General features: G+C 38.9%; 1 protein-coding gene across 1 annotated transcript in view; it reads left to right on the forward strand.

Annotated features, from left to right (window-relative positions):
* The first annotated feature begins 2,851 nt into the window (after positions 1-2,851).
* LOC134215110 (adenosine deaminase 2-like) overlaps positions 2,852-15,678 on the forward strand; it is a 35,046-nt gene continuing 22,219 nt past the window's right edge. Inside the window, exon 1 of the mRNA XM_062694362.1 lies at positions 2,852-3,203. The gene's annotated coding sequence lies outside the window, so the exon portion shown is untranslated. The remainder of the gene's footprint in view (positions 3,204-15,678) is intronic.

Consider the following 15,678-nt stretch of genomic DNA (forward strand, 5'->3'; position numbering starts at 1 on the left):
AAATCAACGAACAGATGGTGCGTTGGGACCTGGTATTCACGGCATTTTTGAAGGATTTGCCGTACAGTAAAGATCTGGTCCGTTGTCGAGCGGCCGTCAACGAAGCCGGCTTGATAACTTCCCACGAACTCGTTCACTAATGGTGACAGACGACGGAAGATGATCTGGGATATCACTTTGTAGTCGGCATTAAGGATGGTGATCGCTCGAAAGTTCTCACACTCCAGTTTGTCGCCTTTCTTGTAGATGGGGCATATAACCCCTTCCTTCCACTCCTCCGGTAGCTGTTCGGTTTCCCAGATTCTGACTATCAGTTTGTGCAGGCAAGTGGCCAGCTTTTCCGGGGCCATCTTGATGAGCTCAGCTCCGATACCATCCTTACCAGCTGCTTTATTGGTCTTTAGCTGTTGAATGGCATCCTTAACTTCCCTCAAGGTGGGGGCTGGTTGGCTTCCATCGTTCGCTGAACTGACGTAGTCATCTCCTCCGCTGCCTTGACTTTCACTGCCTGTACTCTCAGCGCCATTCAGATGTTCCTCGTAGTGATGCTTCCACCTTTCGATCACCACACGTTCGTCCGTCAAGATGCTCCCATCCTTATCCCGGCACATTTCGGTTCGCGGCACGAAGCCTTTGCGGGATGCGTTGAGCTTCTGATAGAACTTGCGTGTATCTTGAGAACGGCACAGCTGTTCCATCTCCTCGCACTCCGCTTCTTCCAGGCGGCGTTTCTTCTCCTGAAAAAGGCGGGTCTGCTGTCTCCGCTTCCGTCTATAACGTTCCACGTTCTGCCGGGTACCTTGCTGCAGCGCGACCGCCCGCGCTGCGTCCTTCTCCTCCAGAATCTGTCTGCACTCTTCGTCGAACCAATCGTTCTGTCGACTTCGACCCATATACCCGACGTTGTTCTCCGCTGTGTCATTAATGGCTGCTTTGACTGTATTCCAGCAGTCCTCAAGAGGGGCCCCATCGAGCTCACCCTCTTCCGGCAACGCTGCCTCGAGATGCTGCGCGTATGCAGTGGCGACATCAGGTTGCTTCAGTCGCTCTAGGTCGTACCGCGGCGGTCGTCGGTACCGAACATTGTTGATGACGGATAGTTTTGGGCGCAGTTTAACCATCACCAGATAGTGATGGAATCTTACGCCAGCTGAAATCCACCATACGTTGGAGCGTCCGTTGCTGTCGAAGTTCGTCCAAAGAAGAACGATCATCGCTTTTTTTGTGACACGTTAATTTCGACAAACATAACACGTTCGTTCATCATCGGAACTTTTAACAGAGGTAGGTATTACAGTAGCCGTTCGATATTTGCAAAATGTTTACTTTTCAGTTAACGAATGCCGTTTGATAACTGCAACGCATTCTAGAAGTCAAACGGTTGTCAATCGACGTCAGATACAATTAAAGTGCATCTAAATGTGCAGCGCAATGCAGCTGTCATTGAGTTTGACACCAGTTTGAGGTTTAGCGGTCCGATAACTGCAAAACTGTTGCAACTATCGAAATGCAGTTAAAAAGCATTGCAGTTAAATGACTTGCAGTTATCGAACGTCTACTGAAGTTATATTAGTTTATTACCTCTATTGAACTTTTCGTCCAAAAACGAGTAATCCCAACTTAACTATTACACGGAAAACAAATTTAACTCAAATTTTAATATAACACATTTTATTTAATTTTTTTTAAAGAAACTAATATTTACCTTCAACACAACATAAAACTGTTAAATTCCACTGATGATTCGCGTCTCGCAATCGCATCTAATAGCGATTAAAGGATCAATTTCCCTACTAGCTAGAAGTTTCATAGTAGAAGTCATCTCCATCTGACCACAGGACCGGAACGATGGTTATGCGGAATAAAATAAAGCTCTCTTCATGGTATTTCATGATGTCAAGGACACAAAGCAGCATCATGGCAGAACATATTTAAACCTAGACGAGGCTTAAGGGTTGTTCAACACAATATTTGATCCGTTTTATTTTAGAATCAGAAACAGTCGAAGCTTGCAAAAACAGGTCGAAATACGTAACTGTAAAGCTACAATCAAGTGGAACAACTTCAAGTTTGATAATATTCAGCGAAAGTAACCAATAACTACAGTTTAATGAACTTTCCGATTATCATAGCCTCTTGGAATCAAGTGAAAGAGATAAATGTGAAACGTTTAAGGCAAAATCTAATAATAAGAGACTGTCTCTACCCGAACATTCGTCGAACCAAATCTGGATATTGAGATATTGATGGTGTGAAAGTTGTTCCCAGTTGGTGGTATTTTCTTAATGAATCCGTTTGCAGTTATTGATTTGTGTTTGCACGATTGGATGCGACTACTTTTGCCTCTCTCGTATAGCAAAATTATTTGGCCAAGCTATGCTTTCACTCCGAAAATAATATTTCGGCAGAGTCAATCGTTTCACGATTAAGTTTGACATGTTTTGGTGATGCCTGTATCTATCTACCTTAAACATTTTTGAGTATGTAAACGAGAAACGCAAAGAAAATTCTATTACATATTGATAATACAAAATATCTCCATTCGCAATAACCGTCATTTTCAGACTTATTTTTAACGGAAAAATCATTCGCGCCAATACTCTTCATGTGGACGTTGATAATCATCGACCAGTACCAAAATGCGTTGAATCCGATGACTTAGTTCCACTATCATCGAATCAGCGCTTCCCGAAAGTTGTTTCAGCTGTGCCTTGTGGCTGTGACTGTTTGCAACAAATAAACAAATGACACTCTCTGCGACCGAGCCATCAGCGCGCACGCGAGAATAACCCGAATGAACAAACGGAATGAGCCAGCCGCGGTTATTCCGTCATATAAAGCGGCGTAAGGTGCGCTGCTATACAGCCCGCAGAACGTCGTTGTCGGTCAGTGCCATTTCGGCAGCGAGAGGAACAACATAATCACAGATCATCTGGAACCGGTCATCCCGCGCGCTGTGGTTCGATTCGGCAGCGCATCGCCCGGCTGGAGTTTGTGTCCGATAGATTCGATAGTGAATGGTTAATTTAATTCAGTGAAAATAGGCTGCACGGTGTAAACGGCTCTGTAATCAGGAAATTGATTCACAGTTCGCGCAGCTGAGATACATGTTCATGTCGATGAGATCAAAAGTTCAAACGGTTGATTAGGTTAATGGTCTAACGACGGAAACACGGTGCACTAATCGAAGCTGCGTTGGAAAGGTAATTCCTATGTGATGCCGCTTTTATCAATGAATATGAATGAGAGTACTGCGTACAGCTATTTGGTGCGTGTGTGCATAAATATTTTAGGGCAAATCATCTGACACTTGAAAGGTGTAGCACATCCCAATGCTGATTTTATTTAAGATATTATACCGACTTAATTGGTCTCATCGTTCACATTTTACAGGTATTAAATATCTACCGTTTTGTAGACAAAATCGTGCTTTCCTATATTGGTACACTATTGTAAAATTTATATTTTCTGTTTGTTTACCTTACCTTATATGATGCTTTTGAAGATTGAAAGAAGCTATAAACAAAGCTACCGATAACGCGAAGTGTAGCGTATTTTGCAGTTCCATTCCAGGAATGTTTATTTAGGTCGCAAAAACTGAAAATAACATGGGGAAGTGAATTACCAACTGTGTTCTGCGAACAGTTAGCGATAATCGGAAGTGTAAATGCAACGAAAAAACCGTTTAAAAATGTGACATCCGAATTGAGATGATAATGGCAAATTTTTTTCTGTTGACTCCATTCTTCTACATAGTTGAATAATATATTCCATTATATTGCGTATTTTGCTTGATTTTTACGACATTATATTCGATTGTCATCTACTAGAGACAAATAATTATGGATACGATCTAATTACAGAAAACAGTGGAGTGGATGAGACTGACCATGTTTCACTAGTACATAACAGCTTAGATTCCACATAGGAATTTTCAGAACTAAACTCATAAGACAATCCTTGCCTTCGTGATTTTTGCATCTTTTTTTTTTTTTTGTTTTTTTATTGACTTTATTAAGGAGACTTTCAGCCCGAGGCTGGCTCGTCGATTTTTGCATCTTGTATTCATTTTGAAACCGCCATTTGGCGCAATTTGAGGGGGGGTCAAACCCAAAAAGGTTTTGACAAAAACATAGTTTTGTGATAAATAGGTGTAAAGTTTCCCACATTTTTTTGTTCCATACAAAACTTAAGAAAGTTCAAAAAATTACTAATTTTCTTTGAACTTTCACATTTTTTACTAACAACGTACGAATGTCACTTACTACCCCTCTCTGCTTCTAACCCACTCATTTGGCTACCAAGCTATGGGGGCGGTTCCTTCATCAGTGCTGCCAGCTGGAACAGTTTCTAGAAAACGCAGAATCATGGAAATTTGACATGGCATGATATAGAAAATTCAACAATCTTATGCATTAACTGCTTATTCGAAACAAAAATATAAAAATCGAGATTTCATATCTATTTTGTGTGCTATTAAAATTCTAACTCCTTACACCAAGATTTTTTTGAAAAACATCTTTAAATTTGGTTTTACAACTAAAATATACTTTATTTCCTGTACCACACCGAGTGAAATTTCAATGATTCTACTTTTTCTCTCGATGACAGCTGGCGGTCTTCTCCTCCCCTATTGGAAGATTCCAGCATTCCCCACTATTTGCCTGGCAGTTGTAAATATGGGAAGGGTCGACCAAGGGACTTTTTTACATTTCAGGGTACCCCACATATTCTCTATTAGGACGCAATTAGGAAGAACAGGTCTTGTAGCCGAAAAAGTCATTTTTCAAAACAGTCAGAAGTGAGACGATTCTCTTCTCAATTATCACTTCGCACTTTTAACAGTTAAAAGCGCAAAGTAAGAAGTGATGAATGAGAAGCGAGAAATTATTTTATCTCAATAATTGAAATTATTCCCAGCACTCTCTGTGAAAAGTCGAAGTGGGAAATTAGTAGTGAGAAATGAGGAGTCTAAAATGAGAAGGAGCAACATTTTTGGCTTTACACACGGTCATAAAACGACATTCACGGTCGTATGATCCGTTAGTCCAAACGATATTTTTGGCCTTATGACCCATTAGGCCATATGACATTTTCGGTCAACCGCCCCTTTCTGCCAAACGATCATTTCGGTCAAACCTAGGATAGGATGTGCCAATTAGTCACTAAAAATCGTACCGATTTTCTGTCAAAATCGTACCGGTTGCTGATTGGGTGAAAATGACAATCGATTACTTCGATCGGCGGTATCACATTTTCAAAAGGGCAGCTTGTTGATACCTTGGCCGTGTTGCTGGGTCATTAAATTGAAATTGACATAGACAAAGTTCAAAAGTTTGTTTTTTGATTTTTAGGATTAAATGAATGTATGCTATACTTGAATCTGTAAGGATGCATGTTTTTTGTCGTGTCAATTTTTTCTCTAAACTGTGAAAATAAATTTGAAAAAAAAAACGAAAATTTCACGCTCGCTAAAAAGTAAATTCAAGCTCGCAAGACCAAGGCCCCTTATGGATGATCGGAATGAAAAATTGAGAGCCTTTCCAGATGTTCTACTCAACCAGACAAGTTCACGCCCCTATTGGAATCTGTTGCCCATTGTTTATGGCATCGCCCGTCGGAACTAACAATAACGTTTAGCGGACAGATTGCATGACTGCATTATCGCTAAGGTTTTGTCATCTACCTTCCTAATGCATACCGATAAGGACCAAGTAGTAAGTTCACACCGTTCCACTGGTAGAGAAAGCAACGAGTAGTAAGTACACTTGGAAGCCAAGTAGGTAACCTTTCAACATGTTTACTACTTGCATTCATGTATCCATGCAGTGTGGATCGATCTTCGTTTCTAGTTCTTAGAAAAACAAGATCTGTTCAAAGCTTCTATTATTTTACTCAGCATCCCAGTCGCAACTACTCATAATTATATTAGTGTACACTACACACATTACACAGTGAAAATCTACAACATGAACAATATAATAGAAGAAGCCGGATCAGTTCTTTTTGTGTTGTATTGGGCGTATTTCTTATGTAGCGTAATAAGTAATAACGGGATCACCGCAACCATAAGAATAAAGGAGACAAGCTTTTGAGTGAATCATTTAAAGATACCAAATTATATTTGATTTCATTGCGGCAAAAAAAAATATTTGTATAGTAAATTTTCCCCACTAAATCACCTATTAGAATACTGCGGAGTTATTGTACATACCTTGACTTCTGGATACTTTGAAAATCTTACATATCCTGGGAATAACACTTGACCCTCTTCATTAGCTGGTTGTATGCAAACTATCCGGTCCTTCCCCTTGTAGATCAGGTTCGCGTTCTATTACCTTGAATTTTGATCAGAGAACTTGTCAGCGAGATGTGCTAGATTTCGTTTTTCTTTTGCTGAGTCAAGCAGGTTCCCGGGAACCATCACACAGGTCATTTGGAAGCCAACCAACAATCTGGTCACTGACTGGTGTTAATTGCCAACCATCTTGTTTATTTTCAACCCGTCCAATTATCTTCTTCCTTGAAAACTTATCCAGTATGGCGAAAGGCATCTAAAGTTTATTTTCTCGAAATTAAACACCTTAATAGAAAAGTATTTGGTAAGCGTAGTTGCAGATACCTTCCTGCATAACTGGTACCATATATTTTTCCCAATAAAGTTCCCCATTTACAGATATCCCACGTTAGATGTGTTTCGCCATACACATTTCTGGCGGTTAACAAATGCTGGTCATTCGCGCATAGGTATACGATAGCGCCTCGTTGCTGGCAGCGGCGGGTAGAAAACCAGCCACTGCCAATAATTCATTCCCCCAGGAATTTGTTCTGAATTTCCTCAAGAATTCATTCTGAATTCTCACAGAAATTCACTCTGAGCTCCCATAGGAATTCATTTAGAATTCCCCCAAGCGTGTGTTATTCAAATAATTCTGGATTTGCACTAGGATTAGCTCTAAGATAAGCTTCTGGAGAGACACAAAGATGATTTTTTAACTTAATTTTAAAAAGAATTCCTGAAAGAACTCCAGAAGGAATTCATGGAAGAGCTCCTAAAAAAAAAAACTCAGAGTATTGCTTGGAATAACTCCAGGAGCAATTTCTTGAGGAACCTCTGAAGTGTCTTCTGCAGGTGCTTCATGAAGAATTTTCGTAGAAACTCCAGGAAAGATTCCTAGATGAACTCCACTAAATCACCTATTAGATCACTGCGGAGTTTGTTTTGTTGAATATTTTTGTTGAATAACCAGCCCACCACAGTCCAAAATATGGGGAACTGTTCCGATCTCCATCTCACTGTATATATATCCATCTTATCACTAAACAAAGAAATACGGCACCAAATTCGTCGCTTCTTTTTGTCAACATGCGTGCTCACTGCTGAAAAAAATCCCAAAAATAAAAAAACAAACCAAATTCTTTTACATTGCTTTGTTTTTGATGGGATGGAAATAGGAGCTATGAGATGAAGTGACGAACCGTTCCCCTAGTTGTTTTGTACTTATCACGTTTATAAATCCTCTGATCACAACAATTAAAAAAAAAAGAAAAATAATGTCTTTGAAAAAAAAAGTTCGTTGTACGAGAAAGGCAAAACAATCAGAATACAAATTCTTATTAATCAAAACAGTTATGTTATTATGTATGATACTGCCATCCGTCTTTTTATTTCATCTTTTCAGTAATCAAGAAGTCTATTTTTCGCTTTTTGAACAAGAATGAAGTATATTCCCCTATCCAAACCAGCACATATCTTGAAGAGCTATTGGTTTTCTAATTCTGAAGACATAAAGCTGGCGTTGAAGAGAGGTCCTCTCTCGTCCAGGACATGGAATTGAAACTTGGTGAGAGAATGCCATTATATATATTTACCAAATTATATTGAGAATATATGATTATATACCATAAAAAAAATCATCAGGGCACCCGATTGAAGCGATTTGGATAGGAAGAGTGGAATCGCCAACTTCCTATTGTTAACATCTCGTGGATAAAGGGCGGGCTCTTCTCCCCATCTATTGGGTCAATCTGGGAAACGAGGGCTAGATTATAACATTGTATGTACGAACTTTCTTCTGGAAGGAGATTCTCTATTTATCCCGTGGATTCGCATAAGTGTCTCTGCTTATGGAACCACCCCACCCATTTTTGGCCCTTCATACAGGAGTCTGATGAAATACAAACAGTAGTTTCATAATCATGATCAAATCGTTTGTCAGATATGGCCAGTGCTATCGGCAGGTGCCTTGCTACAATAGATGGTAGTATCATCATCATCATCAAAATGAATTTATGCTATACTGCAAATTATGTATGCATGATTGTCAAGGGTTATGCAAATTTAAAACACTCAATTTGTGGCATTATCAACCAACTTTTTATCAATTTCACTGTAAAACTTATCTAATTCCATGTAAAAACTTTTGGCATAAAGTACGTAGCATCTTTTATTACGCATAATGGAAGAAATGAACGAGAAAACATGATATTTTTTACAAATATTATTCGACGGATTTCGCATATAAAATATTCGGAAGCACTGGACATCACCTCGTCGAAGGAACCGACTGAGGAAACAACAAGGCAGTCGCAATTCAATTGTCACATCCTATCCTAGGGTCAAACGACTTTTTCTGCCAAACGGTCAAATGACATTTTCCGGCAAATGACTTGATGAGTGATGCTTCGACTTAATGGTTTGTTCAGCCAAACAGCTTATTCCTATATGGCAAAGTTGGCTGTGATCGGAAGAAGACGCAATTTTTATCTGTCAACGTTTTCACTTCCTCCAAAAGCTTAATAATGATGCAGTTATGGATTTATGATGTGATTCAAGATAGTTTTGCATATAAAGGAGATGCTTCATCACAATTTTCTGAGGAAGTTACCTCCATCGGATTCCTGTTAGATGAAATGAAAGCATTTGCACCATCTTGATGAAGACTGGACATTTTTGTGAATCTTTGCAAGCATAAACAATAGCATTCCAAGCGTGCGTAAGGACCTGCAAACATGGAACCAGCTCCCCAAGTATTTCCAAGTTTGGAATCAAGGGTAGTACAATTGCAGTTGTCAAAAGTTATCAAAAGTTTTGAGCACGTTTTACAGCTTAACATAGGACGAGTTAATGCTGTGTTTTGCATTTTGTTCCAGTATAAGATAGTCGCTTTGCAGATACGTGTTTCGTGTTGCAGCCACCGCCTTAAGCCGCTAACGCAATAGAACCATAGAACGGAACGGCGACGGTATCGGAAGGATTTGACAGAAAATATTTGAGCTATCTGTTAAACTTGTCCGTTCCATTGCGTTCAGTGCTTTAGTCACGATGCCGTTTTCAATGTCTCATACTTGTGTCAAGTCAAGTACAAGATACTGGTAACAGCGTTATTGTTGAGGTCGATGTACGTTGCTGTCGGGTAGAATAAGGTGTAATGGTAGAGTAATGCGGGGCAAAAGTACGAACTTACCTTTTTTCGTAAGATAACTATTGTGCGGAAGTCAAATACCATCCGACTAAAATACCATGTATTGCCTTTCAAACTTGTTACTCAAAATCACCCAAACATTTGCGTAGTGTGAGAACTAAAACAGTTTTTGAAAATAGTTAAATGCGTACTTTTGCCTCGTAGTAGGGGCAGAAGTACGCATCGCACGGGGCTAAAGTACGCATTGAACATAATATAATGTATTTGTCACAAATAATTCTTGTAAAAAATAATTCCTTGAGTACCGTGCGGAACCGAAATCCGTACAGCACCGAAATCCGTCCACCTCATGAGATATCAATAAATTAAAGGAGGTTAAATGTAATTAATGTAGAAATAATTTATCTTATCTTGTTCAGATTCTTGACAGTAAGCTTTTAGGGCATAGATCAAAAACAAATCGCCACCCACCAAACGCGGAGTTTTTGCCGCCATTTTGTTTTCGGGTAGAGCATAATTGCATCAAATGTAGCTGTGTTTTAATTGCTAATTGCGAATCATTACATAATGTAAGCGGATTACAAATCGAATAGATCGCTTCTCAAGGTGCGTATCGAACTATTTACAGTGGTAGTTTAGTCAATCAGACTGCTTCAATTTAAATATTTAGGTAAAAAATAGCTGTACGGATTTTGATCCTTTGATTCGAAATCCGTCCACGGTGGACGGATTTCGAATCAGGAGTAGTTGATTTTATTCATTATTTTATCATGTTTTTCGTAGTTTTTAATGAGTAAATGTGAAACACTTCAAAAGTAGAAGCCTTTATGCTCCAGTGTCAATGATAAACGTTTTATTTACATTCGATTCCTATTTTCTAATGACTTTTTTATATACTAAGGTGCTTGAGTGTACGGATTTCGATGCCGCACGGTACTGTACATCCCCTCTGACGATTATGGGTTGTGGAGTTTGTTCCATTATTGTTCAAGCGGGAGTCTCCAGGAGAACCTTTTGCCTTCGACGGTGCAGCACATGTGACTGACATCCAAGTGCAACGACTGCTTCGATTATTGTTTATTCAATTATTGGTAGCAGGCCTACTTCGATGGTTTCAAAGCCTTTGAATATGTCAAGAAGGGTGATTCAACGTATTAAGGCACCGTTGCGTAAAAAGCTGGATAGTAAACGGCAAGTGCTATTTCAATGCCACAAATGGTTCATCCAAAAACTACGTTTTATTTTTGGGGCATAAACGCAAGGAAGGGAAGGTAATGAGAGTTTCAGTATGTTGGTTTTAATAACGATTCATATGAAACGTTTTGAGGTTCCATACAAGACAAGTTGAACAATCCTTTGAATGCGGGGTCATCCATGAAGCACGTCATGCGTGAAAGCTCTATTTTATCTTCCAATCGTCAAGATTTCTCCTGGGGATTAAAACGGGTGAGGTTTTGGATGACGTTATCAGTAGACACTCTTTTGCGTATCTAGTTCTAGCTCTAGTTTACACGTGGACACTCCTTTACGCAACTTCTGTTATAAACATCGACGTTGAACTAAATTGATTGACGTTGAACTAAAACTAATAATTCAAACACAAAGTCAATCTTATTTGTTTTGTTACACACAAAACAAAAGTTAGGAAATCCATATTAAAAACTCATCAAAATGAAAAAAGAATTTAGAATCCTTAGCAGAGGATGACTTCTGCTTTTTTCCCTTCTTAGCGCTTGGTGTCGGCTGCTCCGATGCTTGCCTTAGGGCGCTGCTGCTTTTCCTGTTTTTCCTGCAGCACAGTTTCCAGTTTTTGTTTTACCGGAGTACTAGTAAATATTTAAGATATTTACCCTTTCTTTCGTCTTTGTTGTGGGACTTTCCTTTTGGATACTTTTGCCGACTTACTTAGATCCAGAGCTCGCATTAGCTGATCTTCCTCACCAGTCCCCACAGGAAGTGGATCGGGTGCTGCGTAAACTGATAGTACAGCATGAAATTGTCGTTAACTTGCTTGTGGTGTAGCGTAACTTGTGGACGGTTCGCAGACCGAATATGCGTTATGCGTTAGATTCGTTGTATGCTTGAGGTATGTCTGTAACTAAGCTCGGTTGAAAATCATCGTCCTTGAATACCTCCGGGTTGAGAGGCTCTATTGCACATGTCTTGAATGCTGTGACATTTGTAATAGGCTATGCCTAACAGCTCTGCAGTTTGTGATAACTACCTTAATTGTTCGTTAACCAGGTGCTGCAGGCTTCTGAGAAATAGGTTTTTAAGGTCTTGATAAAACATCGGTCCAACGGCTGTGTTTTATGGCTGCTATGAGGGGGAATTGTCAGCAGCTCGAGCCCGTATGCGCGACAAAACAAGATTGCACGAAAATCTAGATCATAGTTCTCGGATGCACTCATCCCAAGTAACAATTCTGTGACCGTTGGGTTTTATATGAATTTTAAAATGGTTTTATTGTGGGAATAATTAAAGCCTATTGTTTTATGGTGGTCATAAACAATGCTAACGAACAAAGGTTTTATATCACTCTTGAGATATTCATAAAACTTTTATAAACCATGTTTTAAAACTAAACTTTTTGCTAGCTTTGAAGTTTAAATAATAGTTTTATTATTGCTTTCAAATGCGTCATAAAACCAGTTTGGGTCACTGCTATAAAACAACTTGACGCAACTCGATCTATTCGTCATGTTGAATTTGGAAAGCAGTGTTGCTGTATAACTTATACGCTGTATAACTTATACGTAAATCATCAATAAGACGCATAATGAGGTTAGCATATTTTTACCGACATAGTGTGAGTGATATGTGTTTCTGATAAATTTAAGATGCTTCTCATTTCCCAAATTAAAAAAAAAATAGCTAAAAAATCCCCTGGTCTTAAGAATCTCCGGTGTTATCCAATAACACCAGTTAATTATGTTCTACTAGTCGACCCGGCAGACGTTGTCCTGCATAGTAGGCGGAAATGTGCGTTTTCAACTGCCCATGCAAAGATTCCCATACAAAATCATGTTTTAGTTTTTCACAATTTTCTTAGCTTTACTCTTGGTTTTCACATGGAAGAATACCCTATAAACCCGTCGGAAACGATAACGAACATATTTGCCGAAGGAATTGAGAAAATCCATCCAGCCGTTTTCGAGTTAAGCGGATACGAACACAGACCATTTCATTTTTATTATATAGAGAAGACTAGTCGACCCGGCAGACGTTGTCCTGCATAGAAGGCGAAAATGCGCGATGAGAACGCACCTTGCGACATTCCCATTCAAATTCCCATTCTAGTTTTCCACGATTTACTCAACTTTACTAATGATTTTTGCATGAGGAAATATTATATAAACCCGTCGGAAATTATAACGAACATATCTCACTTAACTTTTCAAAAGGACCTAAGTAACATTTTTTTCATGAATTAATTTGAATACTGCAATCAATAGCTTTCATGTTGTTCTGTTGATTGCGCTATTCAAATTAAATCATGAAAAAAATGTTACTTAGGTCCTTTTGAAAAGTTAAGCGAGATATCTGCTGAAGGAATGAAGAAAATCCATCCAGCCGTTTTCGAGTTATGCGGATACGAACACAGACCATTTCATTTTTATTATATAGAAGAAAGATTAGCAGGGTTATTTGAAAATTATTCAATTGTAACTCTTATGTTTTGATATTGATTTGAGAAATGAGACACATAAATATCAAAGGAGAATTATTGAGGTTATCACAAAAGCCATTGAGCCAGTTATCGCCAGATTTTTGTTTTCATAAAAAGGAATGTCGCCATGTTGAAATAATGATCAACGTCATAGCCGTGATTTAAAAAAAAAATACATCAATTACGATCAAATAAACTATTCAATAGTGGAATTCAAATATTTTCTGAGGTTTTTTGATAGAAGCAGGATTACTTTATCACAAACTATTTGAAATTGAAATATTTTGAGCAGTTTGGAAAATTATTTAATTTCCTGTTTTCATGTGATTATTCGATAATTTCGAGGCGCGTTGATTTTAAGCTTCTACAAACTCAATATTCACGATAAATTTGGTTGCGCATGTCATTCTGTTGTATGAACTACTTAAATAATACTCCATTTTCAACATCAAATCAGAAACATTATTTTCCACACATCAGCTTTACATAGGGGACATTGTTATCTAGTGAAAATAAAAACAAAGGCAATGGAATGACAATAAATATAATCCATAACATGAAATTGAAACAGTTTTATTGTTACTCTTATGATGGTCACGACAACCTCTTATAGAGTATCAACAAATTCAATACAATGTTTTATTGCAGTTTTATTACTACTCTTAATACGGTTTAAATATCTTCTTCTAGATTGGTTCATTATGCCGGAAGGCTACCTTAATGATGTTATGAAGAGGTTTTGGTGGAGTTATAAGTTTTATTAGCAATGAAAACCTCTTATAGAGCATGACAAATCATAAAATGTTACTTGGGATAGCGCATACAGCCGTCGTCATTTCTCCCCGTTCAGCAAAACTGGCTTTGCCAACAGCTTTTTTACCGGTACTAGCAATGACTGTCGGGGAACAATTCGGAACAGATGACATACCAGATTCATCCATGTTATACTGGCGGTTTGGAGGAAATTTCTGCTGCTGTTTCAGTTCCGACAGATTCGCGAAAAACGTCTTGATCTGTTGCTTGTTAAACCCCATGATCCGAGTAAGACTGGTTTATTGGGGCGTTCGCAAAGAAAAATAGTGCATCTTCATCAATCCTGCAGCCCAATCATGCTATCTTCGAAGCACGATCGATCTCATTCGAAATGTTATTTTTCCTGCGAACTTAAACGCAAGGCTTCGTAGATCATTAGGTGTCATACCGTAGAAAACCTTAATCACCAGTGGTTGGCAAGTTCTTCAGACTGCTCGGTTGTAAACACTGAAGTAAATCGTCCAAGATGTTGGTTGGTATATCCCTATAGACATGAATCTATCACTGTCAAGTCCATTTCATTTGGGAATTGATTTTACTTACAAGTTTTAACCTTTTCCTCAATGCTCCTACCGTTATTGCGAAATGCAACGCAGCCTGCCGTTTCGAAATGCCATCCCGGATTCTTTGCTGCACCATTTCAAGCATCTGAGAAGTGTATTTCTGCCGATTGTTTTTGCGCTTGTAGTTCCTGTACGAAAACATAACCATTTGAATGTGACATTCTGTGCGTATATTTACCCCGCGCTTGCTGCGTACTTTTGCACCACAAGCAATTTTATTAATGATTCGATTAATATCAAAACTTTTGATGAAAGGGATGAATGCATCCCTTGAATAATCAATAAACAAAGATATTTTCAACATTTTAATATGAAGGCTTTAGGTAGCCAAAACATAATCACCCAAATGTGGAAAATAAGATCAAAACTGCTCGAAACACAAATTACCTCATAACTTCACGCCGTTACAATAAAATCTCCTATGTTTACACCTGTGAACATCCTATGCGACCTTTCGCCCCGAATCACGCTACTGAAGCATCTTATAGTAAGTGAAGACATTCAACTCAACGCTGTAAGTAACATTTTCCTCAGTTCAGATTTTATCGAGTGCTCGTCCTGTCGTGCTTTGTTGACCACGCAGAACGATCGCGCGATCATCGAAATATTTAGTTATTTTTTCGATCAGTAAGTCATTTATTTAGTGCGCGTTGGATTGTGTTTTTGTTTATTCTTGATCAATCTAAATGCTACACCTGCCATACCATCTACCAAACAGACCCTACCCCCATGTATTCAATATCCCAGTGATTTCTCGGTGATGTCCTACCCATTCATTAATTGACTTGCATTCGCACACGGCTGGCGCTGGTATTGCTTATTTTTTGGTCACCAGTTCTTACACATTGAAGATGCTGTTAGTCCCAATCATCAGCAGTAGCAACTGCGGGCTGTCAATCGTGCTCATATTCTTAGTCGGCCAAGCGGCTTATACCACCAAACAGCTTTCACTCTTTTGGCTTTCGGTCGAACGACTTTCAGCCTAGCGCCACTCCCCCCATTAGTTAATATCTAGCTTCTCAAAACAGTTCTCGGTAAGTTCGACAAATGCCATTTTACAACACTGGTCTTCGAAGCCTGTCTGTCACAAAAGTGTCTCAAAGCTCTCGCAGCAGTTCTTTAGCTGGTCAGCTGGATCAGTTTGTCGTATCTTTTATGGGTATTGTTGCATTTATTTTTGTGCAGCTAGAGTGTCGTCGAAGCCGAA

Source organism: Armigeres subalbatus, chromosome 2 (assembly GCF_024139115.2).
Source record: "Armigeres subalbatus isolate Guangzhou_Male chromosome 2, GZ_Asu_2, whole genome shotgun sequence".
Classification (NCBI taxonomy): domain Eukaryota; kingdom Metazoa; phylum Arthropoda; class Insecta; order Diptera; family Culicidae; genus Armigeres; species Armigeres subalbatus.